Source organism: Rhipicephalus sanguineus, chromosome 4 (assembly GCF_013339695.2).
Source record: "Rhipicephalus sanguineus isolate Rsan-2018 chromosome 4, BIME_Rsan_1.4, whole genome shotgun sequence".
Taxonomy (NCBI): Eukaryota; Metazoa; Arthropoda; class Arachnida; order Ixodida; family Ixodidae; genus Rhipicephalus; species Rhipicephalus sanguineus.
The window spans coordinates 93,218,025-93,238,011 of NC_051179.1; positions in this window are offsets into that span (position 1 = coordinate 93,218,025).

Sequence of the window (19,987 nt, forward strand, 5' to 3'; positions counted from 1 at the left end):
AAAATGAAGGTTAGTGGAACTTGCTACCTAGTTAGTGAGTGAATAGTACTAGCTCGAATGGCTAGTCCATTACTAAGTTGTTAGTAACCGCGCTAGCAACTTACTAATCATATTAACTCTACTACATTTAGCCAATTAGAGGTTTACGCCTATTTTGTTATATGTGCGTGTGCATTGCCATATCAAGATGATTCTATTACAAAAGAACCTAAAGGATTAAAAAAAAAACGAAGTTACATTGTCCTCGTACATTACCTATGGTGGCTAATTACTTCCTGTAATTACCATAGCAAGTACACATCACAGCAACACACATAGAACACACACGCAAGCGCACACAGAATAGCAAGACTTTTACGTAGCCGATATCTACTCTATAGCAGCGGCTTGAAGACTATTTATGCTCCTACTTTGGGATAGCACACCCTGTACTGGTTAGCAACCATAGAATTCAGAAGAATAATTGATGTTTTCTACACATTATCGTGTGCCCTTATATTTGCTTATATGTGTGCCATCACGTAGCACGAAACTTTAATTCCAAGGTAATCAATAAAATTATAGTTTGTTTAAATTTTGCTAAAGACCGTCACGATTACGGCAAAGTATACTGCGCATCTACGAAAGATCTGGCAACGTGGGTGGCTAGTAGTTACTTAGTTAAAAACACCAAGTAAACTTTCTGGTTAGTGAAGGCAGCACTTTACGACCTTTACTAACTGCTGGCTAGTAAACAGATTTCGCGAAGGTAGTAAAATACGCTCGAAACTAGTAAATGCAAGCATTTACTAACCATTTACTAACTCTCTTTCTAAGAGGGTTTCTCTCAATAGGAGGCTTTTCGTGAAATTAAAGTTAGCATTAATTGGTTGATATTCCGATGATATTCCGTACGCCTCCTCTGCTGTGTGTGTATATATATATATATATATATATATATATATATATATATACACACAGCAGAGGAGGCGTACGGAACATGCATGCGGCATTTTGTCGAACTTTCTGTCAGCGCGACTTTCACGAGCGGGCACAGCACATGCGGCAGTACGCGATACCTAAACTACCACTGAGACGCGACAGCGTGAGTGAAGCAGGGCGCCGGGCGAAGCGCAGTTCAGCGAAAACGGAACCTTTGAACCACACGCACCGTTCTCCATGGCAACGCCAAAGAGGTTCTTTCTTCCATGAATCAAACAGAAACGAACAAGCAGCATTTTACTACGTCTCTTGATGCACGGAAGGTTCTTTTTTCTATTGCAGTTAGTTTGATTACTACTGATTAATTGTAGCCGGACGCTGTCACGTCATTGGGATCATTTCCAAAATATCCCACTCGTGGCACACGTCGTGTGATACATTTAGCCTAATTTCTCGGTAAGTAGGGCACGGCTTTTGATAATATTGACGTTTTAGACGTTGTCATACATTGAACTTTCACTGTGACATAGATTGTTATTTGTCTTTAGTGTCCCTTTAACGGGCTTAAGGGTAACTGCGCTTGAAGCCATGTGGTGTTCGCATATTGACAACAGGCTTATCTCCTGATATATACAGAGCAGGAAGGGGCCCCTAAAAAAGAAAAAAAGAATCTTCCATGACCGAGTTAGATTGACGAGAAGACCCGCTTATTTTCTTAAGGTTTAGTGGAAACGTTCGTAATGGCATGGTCCTCTGCATGCAATTCAGCCGCCGAGGTGGTATATACATCGGTTACGGTGATCAGGTGCTGACCAAAAAGTCGCGGGTTCGATCCCGTTTGCGGCTGTCGCATTTTAGATGGAGGTGAAAATGATAGGGGCCCGGGCTTTTATATTTAGGTGCACGGTAAAGAATCCCAGGTGGTCAAAATTTTCGGAGCCCTCCACTAAGGCGTACGTCATAATCATATCGTGCTTTTGGGACGTAGACCACGAGAAAATATTATCCTCCGTAATTCTCTCATTTTTCCATGCATGCACAGATCCAGTTTTTTTATTAGCACAGCCTATAGTACCCCCGAAACGGGGGCATTTCGAGGACCTTTGGAAAGTGGGGTTATTACCGAAGCGACTTTCAAGCGCAGTGCCGAATGACTAAGACACATGTCCTTTTCGGTGGTAACATATTGCAGGAGGGAACTCGAATGTAGAATTTCGTCAGGGGAGTAGAAGGAATAGAATCGCGCTCAGCTTTTCAACAACAGCATAATATCACAATATTTTTTTACTTCAATAATTATCGATGTATGACGTTTGGGTGACGCCTTAACCACTTGACGTTCACAAAGATGAAAATATGTGCTCTTTTATTTGTTTCGAGCACTTTCTGAAGCAGCGAATTGCGAAATTACAAAGCAGAAGGTTCGCAGTAGTTTAGGCATTGTGCCTAGATTACATCAAGCATGAAGTGCTCGCCCTTCCGGTCGACCGCGTGTCGTCTAAGTATAAATAATTCAGGAATCACTACCAAATTATTCCTGAAAAAGCGTTTCTCCGCTTGCATTCCGTATTTTTGCGGTACAGTGCAGCGGGTGCTTGTCATAGGTCACAATGGCAGTATATATATATATATATATATATATATATATATATATATATATATATATATATATATATATATATATATATATATAAATGATTGATTATTATTATTATTATTATTAGAACTGTTGGTGTTTTACGCCACAAAACCACAATATGATTATGAGAGACGCCGTAGTGGAGTGCTCTGAAAATTTGGACCACCTGGGGTTCTTTAAAGTGTACCTATATAAGTCGAAGCACACAGGCCTCTAGGAATTTGCTTCCATCCACATGCGTCCGCCGTGTTCGGGGTTCGATCCCGCGACCTTCGGGCCAGCCGAGCAAGCTAAGCACCAAGAATGGCAGTATACGTTACGTCCATTCACATATTCTCGTCTGTGTGTTATATTTCAGGATATATTTCAAGAAAAGGAAGAAGCCAGAGACTTCTGAGGTGGTCATGGAATCCTGAGACATGATGTTCAAGAGCTGCAGAGTGATAACATTGTAATTTTAGTAGTGAACAAACGTGAAAAAAAAATACTACCACTTGATAATATTTGTGTGCGGTTCACTCATTCGCTTTTTCATTAGTCCGTACGCCCTAGACCGCGGACCCCGCCAAACCTTGGCGTTTGTTTTACACCCGCGGTCCTTGATGCTATCAGGAACATCAGCAGAAACGTAATCTGATGCCGCTAATGGTCCAATGGTGTGGAAGATATTCAAATCTTAAACGACTGGGCCTTCAGAGCCAGTCGTGAGTGCCGGTTTACTTTATGACAGGTCTTCAACAGCTCTGTTTTGAATAGATTCCAAAGACTTCGTTTTTTTCCCTCCGACGTTGAAGCGAAAGCTGTCGAGCCACTTCTGCGCCTTCCAATGAAAACCCAATGCAGCGATCTGTGGGAAACTTGTGCGTTTTAAAACAGCCGTGTGCTCTGCAGTACCGCCAGATTGTCGGTATAGTGACATTTTGCGATACTTTTTTAAAATAACGGGGTAATAACATAGCAGCAACTGCTGAGCGCGCAGACAAAGATGCGCGTCGGTTGAGTTTGCTGGGCTGGGAGCTAATGACGACGCATTGTCCGCCTCCGACCATTTGCTGAAGAACTTCCCAACAAACGATATAAGTCTATTTGACGACTGTCAGCCACAAGCACCGCATAACAGGCACACATAATGTCGATAAATGCTGTAAATATGTGAGACAGGCACCTGTTGCAATCTCTACCCAGCCAGTAAAAACAGACTGTTGCATGGCTTATCCTGACAGAGTTTCAGAGATGGTGGCTGTGTGGTGTTATACGATACTAAACCTTCTCATTCATAAAAAATTACAACTTTTCCCGCTAAAGGGGACCATGAGGCGATGTGAAGCCGGAGCACTTGCACGATCGCGTTCCGTTGGCGTTCGTTGGGCATGCTACCGACCTCGCGTCGTGGAATGCGAAGAGGAACGCTACGCGCGTCTTGTCTTCCCTCTAGCCTGGCCGTTATTTCTCACAGGGCGAGCGGGGAACGCGGTCGACAGGCACGCGAGAGGGCGGCAGCGTAGGAGAGGAGAGAGGGGAGGGGACGCGCATGCGCTGGTGCTCATCGCGGCGTTGCGCAGGAGAGTATTTCGGCATGTCTAGTATGTTTCAGAGGAAGATTGGAGAGGGGAAGTGGAGAGGGGAAACGGGAGAGGGGAAGTGGAGAGGGAGAAAGGGGAGAGGGGAACTAGAGAGGATGAGGGGAGAGGGGAAAGGTGAGATGGGGAGTGGAAAGGAGTGGAGAGGGTATGCGCACGCGCAGTAAGGGTGGTCACGCCGCACACCACCACCACCACCGGTTTGAACTCCGCTATAACATGCTTGCATCTAAAATTCGGCAGATCCCATGCATTGTGGCAATCGGTTTTATGTGAAGCAGTCAGCGAGTGCTTCTATGCTGTATTTTATGGCTTTGTGCCATGCGTTACGAGGTGCATCGACATGTTTTTTGCAAGTGTAGTAGCTGTGTGCACATAGTGGGCTTACGAGAGACGTCAACAACACTGGCGTTTAAAGGGTAACTCATGGTGCGACGTAACGTCAGCCCTCACGTTTGAGTACATACGTCAGTATTATCAAAACTAAGTACACTTTATGGTGCAATCATGTGAATATCATACGTAACTTTCGTTAATGTATTCCTTCGGGGTCTTGTGAATGCTTCAATACAGCTTGCTGAATCACAGGAATACAAATGTAATTGTTATTAGACTGCTATAAAAGCGGCGCCAACACTGGAACCACAAACGCTAGTCTGATATGACGCCTGTATCGTAGCAGTTCATATGTAGTGTTTATTGCTTTCTTGTAAAGTTATTAGCCAGCACCACAACCACAACTGACGTTGCACCGACATTACGCCTGCATAGGCTGTTTTTCTAAACCAGTTTATAGACCTGGCGTGACTCTGTGGTAGAATACCTGATTGCCACGCAGAATGCTTGGTTCGATTCCTGCAGGAATCCTAATTTTTGTACCTTCCATTATTCGGGTCAACTCTGCCGATGTCAGATTTTCTTAAAGGGGCCCTCCAACACTTTTTTTAATCGCTGCTGACCGCATCAACGCGTAGTGGCGCTCGCCAGAACTATTGCGGGCGGAAATGACGAAGATGAGCGCTGGCCTATGATTGGATAAATGTAACGTTAGAAGTAATAGCGGCGTTGCATCACAAAATGGGTAATTGTTGGGTTTAGTTTTTCTTAAGCATGCTTTTTTCACTGAACACCAACTAGACAGACGATCTTAGACATTTCAGCTTTAAAACTGCAGCGCCCGGCAAAGAATGCGCCGAACGCCACGGCACTGGAGGGAAACGCGCTCGGGACGCTCCAGGCGCCGTTGTTTGTAGAAACTGAAGGGAAAAAAATGTAAGAGCGTTGATATAGACGCCGTCGCGACAAGAAACACGACTAAAACTATAAAACATGATAAAGGCGTTCACGATCTGCCTCGTTTCGGAAGGGCAGTTCACTCTTAATGCACCACATTGTTTGTCACTATCGCTACGGCGTCATCAATACGTTGGAAAGAACGGCCAACGTTGTATGCAAGCTTCCCGTACGTAGGATCTTTCAGTTCATTTCATTGGGGCGCCATCAGACGTCACAGGGCGAGTGAAACGTGGTCAGGTGACCCTGCGAGAATCGAGTTGAGGGTAGGCCTCCATTTTATTGTATTTTGAGTGTTCTAGGCTGAATAACTTCGGACTGCGTGCCCCTACCGCTGCCGTTCTTGCTGCACTAATCTCTTCAGCCTCCAGTTTACGCAACCCGAAAGTAAAAACTGTAAAACAATGAGGTCAGGAAAAGTGTTAGAGGGTCCCTTTAACGCACTTGCATTTAAATTACCATTGTCTGTTCTCGCAAAGTGGTGGCCTGTGCCCGGCTTTGCGAGAACAGACAATGGTAATTTAAGTGCAAGTGCGTTAAGAAAATCTGACATCGGCAGAGTTGACCCGACTCCCCTGCCCGCCTCCACCTCATATTCCCGGACGTGTACACTACCACAAAACTGCCGGTGCTGTGGCACTCACCCGGCTACGCTTTCGCATATGCTGTGGGAGTGCCCGGCACAGTACAGACACACTAACACCACGACCCTTTCGTCGAGGCTGCGCGAGGCTCTACGGAGCTCCGTTCTCGACGAACAAACCTGGGCGACCCAGCACGCCCGTGAGGCGGCGTCGAGGCAAGCCCTCAACGTCCCCTCATGGGAGGCCTAGGCCCGGCCGCTTAAACCTGCTGGTTTCTCCTAATAAAGTTTATTCCTCTTCCCTCTGTTCTCGCCGCTCCTAGGTAGATAGAAACTGTCAATCGCCTGTGGCGCATACCCGTATACCGAGGACCGTGGTAAACGGGTATGTGCCACACGTGTCTGGAGGAAAGAGTTTGACGATGTAGGTGACAAGATTTTCACGTTATTCATGTGATGACCCGACAGTCATACTCAACAAATCCTCTTTCCCTGCCAATTTTGGTGTACACTAAGTTAAGGAGGTGATCATGAGAGCACCCAGACGTAGGGGATAGATAGATAGATAGATAGATAGATAGATAGATAGATAGATAGATAGATAGATAGATAGATAGATAGATAGATAGATAGATAGATAGATAGATAGATAGATAGATAGATACGCTCAAAGTGCCAGAGGTTCGCTGAGAAATGCTTCGCATTTAAAAAGTGTATTTCTGTCTTTACTCGCATGTTCACGCATGCCTGCAATTATGCGCGCTGTTTAGTTCTGTAGCTGTTCTTCTATTCTAGTTTTTCCCAATTAGAGAATGTCATAAATAGGTGATTTCGAAGCTCGCGCTACAGGCGAACTCTATCCCTGTGTCCAATTGCTACAGATCTCAACGGTAATGCTGGTATGCATTACAACAGCCAAATTCAGTTTCAATTTGCAGCGCCATAGCAGAACACGGAAACGTTGCAGACTTGCACCGTGGTTAGAGAGATGCGCATTCCCGCACCTGAAGAGTGCTATTCTTTGGGCGAGTTGTTTGTTGATGTCGAAATAGTTACAGCGCACAACGCAGGCACAAGAGAGTGTGCCTGCGTCCTTCAGAATGAAAGAGAGGACACGACGGACGTGGCGCGGACTAACAACGGAAAGGTATTTAATTCTGAAGATTTACTGTGAGGAGGAAAGAGAAGCACGTTTAACGATATCGCATCACACCACCGGTGGAGGAGGCGAACTTTGCCCGTGCCACACCCCAAGCAGAGCCCAATCAATCACACTCCACCAGCTACAGACGCGCACCTATACATAACGCCCACAGTCATGCACAGGATGAACCCTAACCCATATATACTCCCAACATACCCTTTCTGCACACATGAATACAATAACTTTCAACACATGCTGTGGCTGTGCCCGGCCAACGGCCTGGTGGAGCTGAAATCTCAAGAGGCCTGAAATATGCCATCACAAGCTCCCAAGTACGAACTGAAACTCAGGGTGGTCTAGAGGGCCCGGGACATCGCCGAGTCTTCTAATTGCAGCGCCATCCTGGGCAGAGCCCCCGGGCTAAGGAGGTACTCACGGATTTTCGTTAGGACATGATCAATAAAGGCTTCTCTCCCTCTCTCTAGGTGACGCTCCGTTATGTGCGGGAGCGAGTGGGCATGCTGGAGAGGGTTCATTCGACGTAGCTCCCATTCCTCCACTTTCTCTCTGGCATGTAGAGGCTGTGCTTAACCAGCGCTGCAACAGCAAACAGGGACGTCGGAAAGGGCGTCAGGTTTAGGGGACGCGCAGCCCCCATAGCTAGCTTGTGAAAGAGGGGTGCATACGTTTTCAGCCCTAATTACCTGCTGAGTTTTGTTCGAGGGCTGTATGTATCCTTTTGGAGTAAACAGTGGTTAAATAAAATGCCGTTTCGTGGGCACCACAATCGGGGATTTATTTTCTTTGCCTGCAGCTCAACGTGCACAGTTAGTTCGGCTACCAACCCTTTTCCATCCATGCAAATGGGAAACGTACGGCTCTGTATGTTGAAGAGCGTTCGCAGTACCAACTGATATCTCTTCACATTTGCCTCCGATCCACTTTTCATTATTACGCGAATGTTATTTTCGATATATACGGCGGATATAACTATGAACCTTACTTCGTTCGACGCATTGCTGTTACGATCATAGATTATATTTTCGGGTGATTCAACTGAGACTTCTTGTTCAGGAATGTTCCCTGATAGCTACAGCCGCTTCCCAAAGTGTGACTATATGCAAGTGCATGTAACACATTGCCACAATTTTGTATTTGCTGCTGAAAGACGATTCAAAAGTGCATTGACATATACTGCCTTTTGTATGAAATTACCGAAACAAAAGAGAAAGGCGAATATGTAGATTGGTAGTACATTGATTTTACGGCGTGAAAGCTCTTTAGATTTCTTTGCCATTGTGTGCAGTGCCAGTAGGAACCACAATTAAAGCTCCGACTGGTAATCCCCACGTGCACCGCACGTGTCACAAAGAATTCAGTCTTTCCTGCGTGAGCTGTTATGTCCTTTAATGGTTGCAATGATAATTTTGTCACAGACATCCTCGTAAAACAGACAAGTGGGACAATAAATAAACGTGATATGTACACAGCTGAGGCTTTCATAACCAGTCGCACAGTATTTAAGCACCATAGCACAAAAGCTGAACACTTCAATCGGCCAGATCAAAATTTGAGAAGAACGTAGCGTTCATGTCATACGCCTTTGTTCAGAGGCGGAAAATATATACAGGGAAGATGCATCAGCGTCCAGTTACGACTGAACATAACAAGCATATTTACTTCAAAGATTCACACACCTATTGAAAGAGTATAACCAGCAGCGCAACATTTACTTATTTACAGATATTTTACAGAGTCTGTTGTGACGCACAGGGTACCGGAAAAGGGGGGTGTAATGCAAGGTATACAAATGAAAGCATAACATGACGGCTCATATCGGTTCTAGAAAGCTGAGAGGTTTAGTATGTATGGGAAAGGCTGTCCGGCAAAGAGTTTGGCGGGAGTGAGTGTTCGAACATCACTTGGCGTGTGTGCAAGGCAGGGATGTGTATGAATCTTTGGGCCCGGGATAAATAGAATTGAGAACCGACGTTAAAATCATGACCATAAACAGAGGCCACCGGACCATTATTAAAACATGTCAACCACGTCCATGTGATCGTCATTAAATTCGTCAGGAGAAAAAGGCCACGAAAAGTCAGGGTCTTCGTGACCGTCTGGTGGCTCCCTTGTTGTCCTCGGTCGTTTGTATGGCCAAGCTTGGCCCATGTCATCCTCGGCGGAGTCGCTCGAAGTCTCCCCAGTTGGACGGAGCGCCGTGGCGCTGTCGCTTGGCCCGGCAGTTGCTTCGGATGCTGCAAGAAACAAAATTAAATGAAGAATTTGCAGAACACTAGTAAATGAGAAAGCAAAGTACAGGAAAACTCACTGACTGGACTGAGATTTCATGAAGGCAATGTTTTTTTTTTACCGGCGAATAGCAAACATTAGCAATTATTTAAGCAACGCTTATGGACACTATACGACATTATAAGTTGTTTAACGTCATGACGAGTGCCGGTAGAATGCAAGTAACTATAGTCGATGATACGTGACTTCGCTCAGTTATTTTTGTTACATTTGCATTTTCAGGCTCTATGTATGTTAGAGGAAAGGGCATAAATACATGTAGTGAACTGGTGCTGCATTGCGGGCTTCCAGGCATGACATCATTGAATACATTCCTTATTACAGTGCGTATTGAACAGTCAGCAGTTCATACCCAGGAATTCGGGACATCGCTTCTAGTTCACTGATTTTCACACCACGTGGCGTACGGACCTTCAACGTTCAAAATTCGCGCGATGACGCTTGCCGTGATCGTGCGGATTGAGAAAACCACAATACATAAAAAAAAGCACGACGACGATATACAACCAGCGAGCGCGAACCTCAACCGCCGAGTGATAACGGCAACGCATGCGACGAGCGGCCGGTTGCGCTGCTCGACTGTGAGTCAGCAGTTCTGTTGCACTGAAAGGGTGCACACATACAAGGCGCTTGGCTGTGGTTGATAACTACGAACTCTCGAAAGAGCGTGCTGCCCTTCTTCTCATCCCCTGCCTCTTCAATATATTTCGTCCGAAGATATTGTTGTTGGCTTCGACGGGTTTCTTAAAGCAATTACGCGTCCTTTAGCGCTGCTGTTTTTGTAATGTGAAAAAACTAACTTCCAGAAAATAATGCAAGCTTGGGAGGCGGTGATGACGATCGCGAGTTTGCGAATGTGCGGAGTCTTGACGTCCCTAATTTTTGTTGGCCTCAATTTATAAAATCAATATTTTGCGCTATTACATGAAGACGCCTGGCCGTGTCATATTCGCTGCCACAGACATTTTCTTTAAAGCTCAATAAGCAGCAGAAGTAAAGGAAGAATACCTTTGCAAGCAGAAAATTGTTCGATCATCTTAAAAAGAATGGTTTTAATAAAGTCGTTTTAGTTTTAACAGCGCGCTTTTTGTTTCTAAATAACATAACTATACGTCCCAAAGTGCATTGACTTACGCATGACATGCTACACAGGCCGCGTTTCCCTCTCTGCTAAGTGTTGGTGAAAGAGTAATGAAACAGATTAGATTCACATAAAGTATCGAGAAACTCGCCTTCTTGTTTGACTGCCTATGCTGGTCTGCAGAATTGTAGGCGGTCGCGGCTTGAAACTCGGCTCTTGCGGCCAGCTTTCTTCGGGACAGAATAGCGCGTTTCTATTTTTACATGGTAAAGTTCGCTAAAAGGCCCCTCGTCAGGACCCGTTTTATATCGATTATGAGCTGAAATATTTAATTTATGTGAGCAAGGGACCTCGAAAAGCCGTTTTATTTTTATTCTCTGTGTCGCGTGTTTGTTTACCGTAAGACAACGTAGCACCTCACCAGGCGATGTTTGGGGCAAGTTGAGCAACCTTTCACGAATGTCTTTTTTTTTTGTCAATAAGTTTGCTGTTCACTATTGCAAGAGTAGGAAGGCATTGAACTGCCCTGTTACCGTGCCACCAGAAGGTAAACATTGCTGTCAACGCGGGCCTTGTCCGCCGCAATGGAGCAGTGATTATGGTGCCGGGCTGCTGACTAGTGATGCAGAACTATCGGTAAATTGACTATCGATAGTTTTTTTGAAACTATCGATAGTGTAAACAAACTATCGATAGTGCAATCGGTAGTACCATCGTTATTATTGCTATAGCGATATTACTGGAACGCGTGTTCATTGCTTTGGTTTGACGTATTTAGGTTTCACCCACAAAGACTGTTAGCAACGTTTGACGCAGACCGCGCCGTAATCTTTGAGACGCTTCACAATTGCTTGAGATCACTCTGCTAAGATTACGCGCCGGACGCGAATAGTCAAGTTTATTCGAGAGCTTACGCGAACACCAGCGATAACGCTGGAAGGTTTGATGACTGATGTATAAAAGTCACAGTTTCGCCGCAACAGCGAAGCAATGAATGCGATAGCAATAAATTGGAATGTAGCGCGAAGAATGGAAAGCTGCTCGAGAATGCCAGCGCGTCGCTCGAGCCCAAAGGACGCACGAAAAGAACGCACACAGGACGAACGCGAACTATCATGCGTCACAGTTCGACACTTGAAGCGCACTGCTCACACATAAAGCAGGGCTGACGAAACGAACGAACAGGCACACACAGGACGAGCGCGAACTGTCACAGTTGTTATTTATTTCTGTTTAAACAGCGCGCTCCTTTCGCAAACGCGGCCGCTGCGAAGTGACCTTCGTACGCTCTGTGGCTTCAGCAGTGCGGACCTCGCGGGGAGAGCACAAGACATACAACCGCCCGCTTCCCCCCCGGCCGCCCCCTTCTTTCCTCGAGATAAGCGCACGAAGGCGGCCACGCCCTGTAGGACGAAGACCAACGGCGTTCGCAGGAGCGGGGCGATGAACTTTAAAGCGCGCAACGCGCGCACGTCGCGCCATTTATGTGGCGAATAAGAAAGCATGCTGAAGGAAATAGTGTATATAAATAGCTCGCCGTTAGCAGGCGGAAAGACGGTACTGTTGATGGCGTTAGAGTCACTGTATATGCTACCTTTAGGTAGCAGAGTAGCGCATAGGTCCGGCTAGCAACCACAGCTATGCGGTAAAGTCGCACTTCGTTGTTGCAGGCGACATGCCTACTGTGTCGCCGATTAACCTGTCTGGCGTGTCGAAGACCGGCGATAAACATTGGCTGTCGATGGCTAGTGTTAATTCAGTTCGCTGCAGCGGCAGCATCGAGAAATAAAAAAATTGGCCCAAGCGGCAGCTTCTCCGCAATGCATGGTTGCTAGCGGCGTTGGAAGACAGATGCGCAACTCTGCTACCTAAAGGTAGCATATACAGTAACACTAGATGGCGTAACCGTTAAACGCCGCTCGCTGGAAAGCGAGAGGTCGCCCGTTCGATACCGCGCGTCAGAAAGTCTTTCTGAGTTATTTTTCTTTGTGGCTTATATATATATATATATATATATATATATATATATATATATATATATATATATATACGGTGAGTGACCGTAAATCCGTATTTCCCAGTCTTGCTGCAGCATTCTTCACCGTCACAACCACGTGACAATACTATCGATAATGGTGTGAATAATGATGCGGCTGCTGGCCGGCCATATTGCCAAAATATTTACGATAGCCTACTACCAGCTTCGCTTATTTATGATCATTTTTGGTAGAGAAATTAAATATTTCCGCAGTGAAAATATCGGGAAATATTCATCAATAAATTCGTATCCAAAAGCAACCAGTTACATCTTACAATTAACTTCTTGATATTTTTTTGTTGTGAAATCATAAAATGCAATATCAGTTTGAAGCCGCGCAGTCCCACCACATGTAAAGGCTTCCTTTGCGCTATAGCTGAACAATTTCACTTTATGATCATGTGTCAGCAAAGCACTCGGGTGAAGAACACAAGCATGCCAACTTTCTTGCCCTCCATCCTGCTCTTCCGGCTCCACTATGTACCACGCGCGCGGGAAACCAAGTTTATTCTGCAGTGAGTCCGCGCAGTTGATTTTATACTACCAATAGTACCATCGAATTTTTTACTATCGATAGCGCTATCGATAGTATTTTTACCATCGATAGTTCGATAGTGACTCAGCTATCGATAGTATCGATAGTACCATCGATAGTTCTGCATCACTACTGCTGACCCGAAGGTCGCGGATTCGATCCCGGCTGCGGACGTCGCATTTCGATGGAGGCGAAATGCTAGAGGCCCGTGTACTGTGCGATATCAGTGCATGTTAAAGAACACCAGATGGTCGAATTTCCGGAGCCCTCCACTACGGCGTCGCTTATAATCATATCGGGGTTTTGGGACATAAAACCCCAGATATTGTTATTAACGCTGGCCTTACGTTTGCCAAGGCGATGCAGGGAAAGAACTCTGCAAGCGGAGTTTTTTCCCCTGCCTTCCCTTACGTATTGTAGGCAATGTGCCCTGTTTTGCTTACATGACGAGCCCCACCTTCTATCTGTTTTTCTTCGCGGCGACTTTAGAGTGACCGCACTGAGAGTTTCGCAGTGGGAGGCTAACTGAAGTCACGTGCTGTAACAAATGACGCTGAAGCAGTGTGCTGCAGTGCGCGACTCGCGCGTCTCGCAGGAAGTGTGGCCCCCTCTGAGATGCACGGACTACCTTTTATTATTTTCATACTTGGTAGACACGATGTTCACCTACTAATCTACTGGCCTAATTGGTCAGGAATCTTAGATGATCAAATTCTTCGGTTTCCTCGCATCCCTCATTGCCATCGTCTCAGTCATACAGTAATGTCAATAAACACTTCGTACCGTCAGAGAGCGCTAAGTAACCATCATTCATTAAGGCGAGAGCGTTGTATGGCTCGTGATTTTAAAAATCCAGTTTTGGGCAGCGCGACCACCATTGGTACCAAAACTCGAGTAGGCCGATGGAGGCTGTGCTACAACGGGTGAGGTGGAATATGCTTAAGGGTGAGGGTGGGACGACCAATGCAATTGACTAATAATGTTAAAGTAGTTTAACTTATGAATGTCTCTCCAGAGCATAGCCTACTGTGGACTTCTAAGCGTCAGCTATAGGGGTTAAATTTTATTACAGCGCCACCTACATAATATGTGTCCGCCGTGGGAGCGATTGGCAGATAAAGTGGGCGCTGCTAAGCGCGAGGTCGCGGGTTCGATTGCCTGCCATGGCGGCCGTATTCCAGTGGGGACGAAATGCAAGAACACCAGCTTACTTTGATGTAGGTGCACGTTCAAGAACCCCAGGTGTTTAAACCTATTACAGAATTCCCCACTGCGGCTTGCCTCATAATGACAATGTGGTTATGGAACGTAAAAACCCTTAAATTATTATTACTACATAGGCCGCTCGGCGACAACAGAAATAATACGTGAAAAACAAATCCGTACACACGCTTCGTCATTAACGCGATAGTGTCACATACCGAGTTTTGCCTAAATTAATGTTCTGCATGTCCTATCATCTGCTTATTTTAATAATTCTCAAGATAGCCACGTGAATGCGCACGTGGACAATTCGGAATTACAGATGCTCTTGTCGCAGGATAAAAAAAAAACCATATATAAAGGCAGAAGATTATGATATTCCTCTAGTTTTGCTTGCTTTGCTCGCTAGGCCATCTTCTGGCGCTGCTGTCGCATGCGAAAAGCTACACCGCAGTGTGTATTTTCGCGGGGTGCAAGTCAAGAAATGGCTTCTCCTGGTCTTTGTATTTTTTTTCAGTCATATTGCAAGATGAGAAATCCAAAACACGACTAGACGCTTAAGACGAGTGCGGTTTAAACCACAATGCACTGCGGAGAAAACATTCAACCAGGTTGAATATAAACGCTTCGAGCTTTCATTTTTGGTAATTCAATTTACATAAACCAACACTCTACCAGTATCAAGTGTTGTTAATAATAATAATAATAATAATAATAATAATAATAATAATAATAATAATAATAATAATAATAATAATAATAATAATAATAATAATAATAATAACTGTTGAGCTTTAACGTCCCGAAACCACGATATGATTATGAGGGACGCCGTCGTGGAGGGCTCCGGAATTATTGACCACCTGAGGCTCTTTAACGTGCGCCTAAACCTAAGATTTATTTCAGTATTTTTAAATATGGTTCGTCGACGCCCTGATTCCGTAGCACCTGCATAATTGCTGATACTCGACCGAATCAAATGCCTTCTCGTAATCTATGAAGGCTGTATATAGGGGTTAGTTATATTCAGCGCATTTCTCTATTGCCTGATTGACAGTGTCAATGTGGTCTATTGTCGAGTAGCCTGTACGGAATCCTGCTTGGTCCTTTCGTTGACTGAATTCTAACGTTCTCCTAATTGCATTAGCTACTATCTTTGTAAGCAGCTTGTAGACAACGGACAGTAAGCTGATCGGTCTGCAATTTTTCAAGTCCTTGACGTCCCCTTTTTTATGGATTAAGATGATCTTAGTATTCTTCCAAGATTCGGGTACCCTCACCGTTAAGATACATTTTGTATACAGGGTGGCCAGTTTTTATAAGACAGTCTGCCCACTCTTTCAACAGATCTGATGTTACATGATCCTCACCAGGGGCTTTGTCTCTTTTTCCCTCCAAGGCTTTCTTTATTTCCCCTGTCGTTACCGGTGGGATGCCCGATTCCTCTGGGCTACTACTACTTCTTACGTTATCTTCCTGGTTGCCCCGGCTACTGTACAGATCTCCGTCAAACTCCTCAGCTGTTTAAGCTATCCTACCCTTGTGTTAGCGCCTTTGCCTTCCTTGTCCCTCAGTACATACATCTAGTTTTTGCCTGTGCCCAGTTTTCACTTCACCGCTTAGAGGCTTCGTCCGTTCTAGAGATGACTAATAGAAACGTGGGACGAAGTTAGTCACGCGCGAGCCAGGCAATGTCCCCTGCCCCTGCACCATGAATTAAGTAAAACAATACAATTCGGCTTCCTAGATGAAGTTCAGGAGCGTTCTATGCTATTCGCGGATCCATTTGGAATCAACGTCCATCGACACTGTCGACCAGCTCAAGGTGAGGTTGTGATATTCAAAGAGTACTCGAGAGCGTATAGTCAGCGTTTGCTAAAATAAAGTATACATTGAAGTATCAAGTATACTGAAATAAAGTACAGATAGACCGCGTGCGCGTCGCTCGCACCATATATGCATCAATCGATAAGCTTTTGCCACCCTTCGTTGATACTAACTGCAGTTGCATTTTAGAAACGCTGGTTGTGCTTTCGCGTGTTGGCTAGCAGGTGAATGTATGCCGCAGATATGTATAGTCGTGAGCAAGATGACCTGCAACTCTGAAATTACCTTTTAAATAGGCCATAGCGGCTAAACGCAGCAAGCAAGCGCAAAAGTGTTCACGACACCAAATGCTCAAATGGAAATGTGTCTATGGCGATTCAGTGCGTTACATTTACATTAGTGCATTACAAGTATTCGAACACTAAACAATAATTCGGTGTTCGGCTCATATTGATGACAACAGAACGTCTTGACGGCATAGGCACGCGGTAACACACATGCCGTTTAAGTGCCAAGTCCGATATACATACATACGCTCGGCAATACCTACACTGATTGCGTTATTCCTTTCACATTCATGCGTAGAGATACATGCAGATGCGTTCGGATATGTGAATTGTTTTACGATGTAAGAATATTCAATGTGTTCTTTTCGTTTCGCGATCCCACGGAGCCAACGAGCGGCGGGCGACCGAATGGCTGGCTCGCTCGATGTACACACTTTTCCCATAGTGCTTCACGCTCCCGCGGGGCGTTCTGGGATTGCTTAAAAAGGTTTATTAGCAAGAATCTCCCAATGCATCCACCCTCTTTCTTTAGGCTATCATCTGTAGCTTTGCAATAATATCCCTCAATTAATTTTACTATATATCTGCACTTAATTATTATTTGCCTGTAACTATCAATTTAATTAATTACTCCTTTAAATTGCAGAAGGATCTCTTGAAGGGCCAGTTGGTATACCTGTTACTACGTTGAAAACAGCGCGAAAACGGGACGAAGGGTAACAAACAACACAAGCACTTATGTTATATTAGCATCTGGGCCTTTTTCGCTGTGTTTTCAACGCAGTAACGTGTAGCAACTGGCCCTAGCTTCAACACAGCCTTCTGCAATTTGTTTCTCTTGCAGCAGGCTCTTTCGCACCCAGTGCTTTGTATAACACATCAATGTGCCAGCACTTGTATTGTTTCAAATGCGAATCATTTCTTAGCGAACACTTGATACTTTGGGCATCTATCTATCTATCTATCTATCTATCTAATCTATCTATCTATCTATCTCTATCTATCTATCTATCTATCTATCTATCTATCTATCTATCTATCTATCTATCTATCTATCTCTATCTATCTATCTACTATCTATCTATCTATCTATCTATCTATCTATCTATCCGCATACGTCTGGGTGCTCTGTTGATCGCCTCCTTAACTTGGTGTAGACCGAAATTTGCAGGGGAGGGTAAGAGGATTTGACGAATATGACTGTCGGGTCTTGACGTGAATAACGTGAAAATCCTGTCGCGTACGTCGTGAAACACTTTCCTCCAGACACGTGTGGCACATACCCGTTTACCACGTGCCGCGGTGTACGGGTATGCGCCACAGGCGATAGATAGTTTATATCAGGAACGGCGAAACAAACATTGGTAATTTAAATGCAGAGCGTTAGGAGAAACCTATATCGGCAGCGTTGACCTCACAAATGGACAGAATAAAGATTATTATCTCAGCAGAAACCCAACCCAAGCACAACTCTGCGTGGCAGTCACGCATTCTATCACAGAGCCACGCCAGGGCTACAAACTGGTTTGAAGGAGGAGGAGGATACAACTTTATTCAAAAGAAATTTCATGGGTTTGGAGCTGGCCGCTTGTCTGCGGCGACCTCTTCTGCCCATGCAATGACTGCTTTCTGCAGTTTTTCGTCGGGGGACCGTATTAAGGTCTCCCATGTCGTTTCGGAGGCTGGCAGAAGCTCTCTGGGTGGGGGAAGGCCCTCGCATTCCCAGAGGATGTGACTTTGGTTTGCTATGGCAATTTTGTCGCAATTTTTGCATAAAACGGACTATGCAGGCGTAATGTCGGTGCAACATCCATTGTGGTTGTGGTGCTGGGTATCTAATTTTACAAGAAAGCAATAAACACTGCATATGCATCCCTACGATACAGGCGTCATATCAGATTAATTGATGTGGTTCGTTGGCTCTGCTTTTATAGCAGTCTAATAAACCTTACATTTGTATTTCTATGATTCAGTAAGCTATATTGAAGCATTTCTCGACCCCGGCGGAACACATTAGCGAAAGTTACGTATGATATTCACATGATTGCACATAAAGTGCACTTAGTTTCGAAAATACTGACGTATGTGTTCTAACGTGAGGGCTGACGTTACGTCGCACTGTACGTTACCCTTTAAACGCCAGTATTGTCTACGTGCCTGGTAAGCCCACGTTGTGCGCACAGTTACTACACTTAAAAAAGCACGTTGATCCACCTAGTAACGCTAGGCTCAAAGCCATAAAATACAGCATAAAAGTACTCGATGACTGCTTCGCATGAAACCGATTCCCACAACGCGTGAGATCTGCCGAATTTTTTTCCTTAGCCTTTGTCCAGTTTTCGCGCTGTTTTCAAAGCAGTACTCCTTTAAATCGTGATCTATCGTAACTGTTTCTTGTGGCACATGTCAGTGATTAATGGCACCTATATTAAACGAATAATTATAATTGATTACGAATTAATGATATTTATCGCTGCTAATAATTAACGATATTCTATTATTTCCCGCCATCGCACTATAACTGCACAAAACTGTCAGCAACGCTCAGCGCACACCGCGCATCATTGTTCGAGAAGCTTCGCGATTATTGTAGATTGTTTTGTTAAGATTGCGCGCAAGTCGCGAACACTCGAGCTTATTCTAGAACTTGCGCGATAACCAGCAATAACGCTGGAATATTCGACGGCACATGTATAAATGCCGACGCGCTTCACCGCTTGTCAGCTGATCGACGGTCGACGCTCTGTTCGCCGCAATCAGTGCATACCGTGTGTATTGCTGTAAATTAACTTTCCCTTTCTCGGCCACAAGTACGGGCAAATAAAGAGTTTCATCTTGGACACGTCGCCTGCGGTCGTCGTCGACGTCACGACTACGTGACATTATACCATCTATTGTGAAGGAAAAAACAGCGCTACAAATGGACGAGGACTAAGGAAGAAAACACGACACAGGCGCTGAACTCGCAATCTTGAAGCGCTTTTGTAGCGCTGTTTTTTCCTTCACAATGATGAATCACCAACTAGCCCAAGTTTCTCTTCTAGTGCAGCTTATACTATCTATCTTGATTATGTCCTACACTGACAGCTTTCACCCCTACATTTAAAATATGTTGAATTCATCGTCGCCATTCATTAGTCATGCACTTCATGCCAAGGTGCGATTATAGATCAACATTATAGTAAGTCATTCCTAATGTGCATTCTGGGCTAACGTAATTTTAAAAATTCGCGCAGCTTGCACTGAGTCGCGCAAGGCTGTGCTAGAGGGGAGCTGGTCGACACTTGGTTGGTCCTGGCTTGACCAGCCAAGTGTCGACACGTGCATTCACACGCCGATGCACGAAGTGTTCACAGGATCACACTGTAAATCACGAGTCTAGACTAGGTGTTGATAGGGTTCGATTGGGTATCGCTTGGCAATTGCAACACCAAGTAGGTCACAACACCAGTAAATCACAACACCAAATGAATCTGCTCAAGCAGATTAATTATAATAATTAGCTTAATAGCATTGTAACGGAAAAACAGCGTGAGAACACAGGGA